Genomic DNA, 2158 nt, shown 5'->3' with positions numbered 1-2158 from the left:
CCACCACACCCGGTCTGCCTCATCAATTTCAAAACCGTTTCAAAAAGTTGAGTTTTAGTTTTGATGAAATCTAATAATCATTATTTTCTTTTATAGTTTGTGATTTTGAAGTCTTAAGAAATCTTTTGCCTTATACCAGCTTTGCACAGATTTTTTCCTTTGTTTTCTTCTTGCAAGTTTTGTAGTTTTAGCTCAAATATTTAGGCCTGTTTAGGCCTATTTCTTTTTTCTTTTCTTTTTTTTTAAGTCTATATTCTATGAAGAAACATGTTTAGGCCTATTTCAAATTAAATTTTACATATGGTGTGCAGTAAAGGCTGAGGTTAATTTTTTTTTCTATGTGGATATCCCATTGTTCCAGCATAATTCATTGAATAAGCTACCCTTTTCTCACTAAATTACCTTAGAACCTGTAGTAGCTAGAACTTAACATGGCACCTAATGAATACCATCTGGATGCAGGCCTTTGTGTGGTCCCCTCCTACTACATTGGTTGCCTTGGTTGACTTGTGTAACCAATACAATTTTGCACAAATTAGGGAGTAAAAGTTAACAACACTAGGTCATAAAAACATTGGCTTCTACCTTGCTCTCTACCTTGATCTCTCTTGGATCACTCATCCAGGGAAGCCAGCCGAAAACTCAAGCAGTCTATGAAGAGTCTTATGTGGTGAGGAACTGAAGCCTCATGCCAGCACCAGCATCTACCTGCCAGACAGGTAAGTGAACCATTTTGAGTAGATCCTCTAATTCCAGTCCAGCATTCAGGTGATTAGCCTCAGCCAACATCTTGATGTGCAACCTCAGGAGAAAGCTTGAACTAGAATCATGAATCTAAACTGCCTTTTAATTCCTAACCTAAGAAACTATATTTCTAGACTTTTAATTCTGTTCCATAGATTTATGTGTCTGTCCTTACAGCAACACATCACACTATCTTGATTACTATAGTAAGTTTTTTTTTGTTTTTTTTGTTTTTTTTTTTTGACAGAGTCTCACTCTGTCACCAGGCTGGAGTGCAGTGGTGTGATCTCGGCTCACTGCAACCTCTGCCTCCCAGGCTCAAGTGATTCTCCTGCCTCAACCTCCTGGGTAGCTGGGACTATAGGCATGCACCATCACACCTGGCTAGTTTTTGTATTTTTAGTAGAGATGGGATTTCACCATGTTGGACAGGATGGTCTCGATCTCTTGACCTCGTGATCCGCCCACCTCGGCCTCCAAAAGTGCTGGGATTACAGGTGTGAGCCACTGCTCCCCGTCGTACTGTAGTAACTCTTAAAGCCTTCTAATATTGTTTTCTTTAAAAATGACTTTGACTCTTCTATATTCTTTATATTTGTATATCAGTTTTAGAATTAGCTTGTAAATGTCTACAAAAATCTTGCTGGCTTTTGATTGGGTTTGCATTGAAGCTATAGTTTTAATTCTGGGAAAACTGATATCTTAACAATATTCGTGACCACTCTGGGTTGCCGCCACTACTGCTACCATCATGCCAGCCCCTCAGGTCTTCGTGAGGCCGGGTGACACTCAAAAATGGGAGACAAGCCAGTTTGGGAGAAGATTACATCCAGCTTCATTCAACATTACTACCAGTTATTTGATAGCAATAGAACACAACTAGGCACAATTTGCAATGGTGTATCATGCCTTACGTGGGAAGGACAACAGGTCCATAGGAAAGCTGCCACTGTGGAGAAGTTGTCTAGCCTTCCATTCCAGAAATCCAGCACAGCATCACGGCGCAGCACCATCAACCCACGCCAGACAGCTGCATCATCAGCATGGTTGTGGGCCAGCATAAGGCAGGTGAAGACCCATCATGGGGTTCCACCAGATGTTCCAATTAAAGAACATCAATGATGCTTGGGTCTGCACAAATAACATGTTCAGGAAGGCCCTCCGTAACTTCAGCTGACCTCTCAGCCAGGCATTCACACTGTTTCCTCCTTCCTCCTCTTCCCAGTACTATTCCCAGTCCTCCAGATGCTCCAAATCTCATGCACAAATGAGCACAGCCGTGGTGGGAGTGGGCGCAGTGCGCTGCTGCCACCAAGGTGCTGTGCATGATGTTTGGACACTAGACTAGTTGCATCTGATGGAAGAAGTTTGTGTTGTAACCGCACATGCCTTAGAAAGTCTCAAGTAATGCAAA

At 42.0% G+C, this 2158-nt stretch overlaps 1 pseudogene; it reads left to right on the top strand.

Annotated features, from left to right (window-relative positions):
• Positions 1 to 1539: 1539 nt before the first annotated feature.
• Positions 1540 to 1921, top strand: LOC108301095 (annotated as a pseudogene).
• Positions 1922 to 2158: the final 237 nt, after the last annotated feature.

The sequence above is a fragment of the Cebus imitator genome, unplaced genomic scaffold (genome assembly GCF_001604975.1).
Source record: "Cebus imitator isolate Cc_AM_T3 unplaced genomic scaffold, Cebus_imitator-1.0 Scaffold32, whole genome shotgun sequence".
In the NCBI taxonomy this organism is placed as follows: domain Eukaryota; kingdom Metazoa; phylum Chordata; class Mammalia; order Primates; family Cebidae; genus Cebus; species Cebus imitator.
This window is presented reverse-complemented; position numbering and strand designations above follow the sequence as displayed.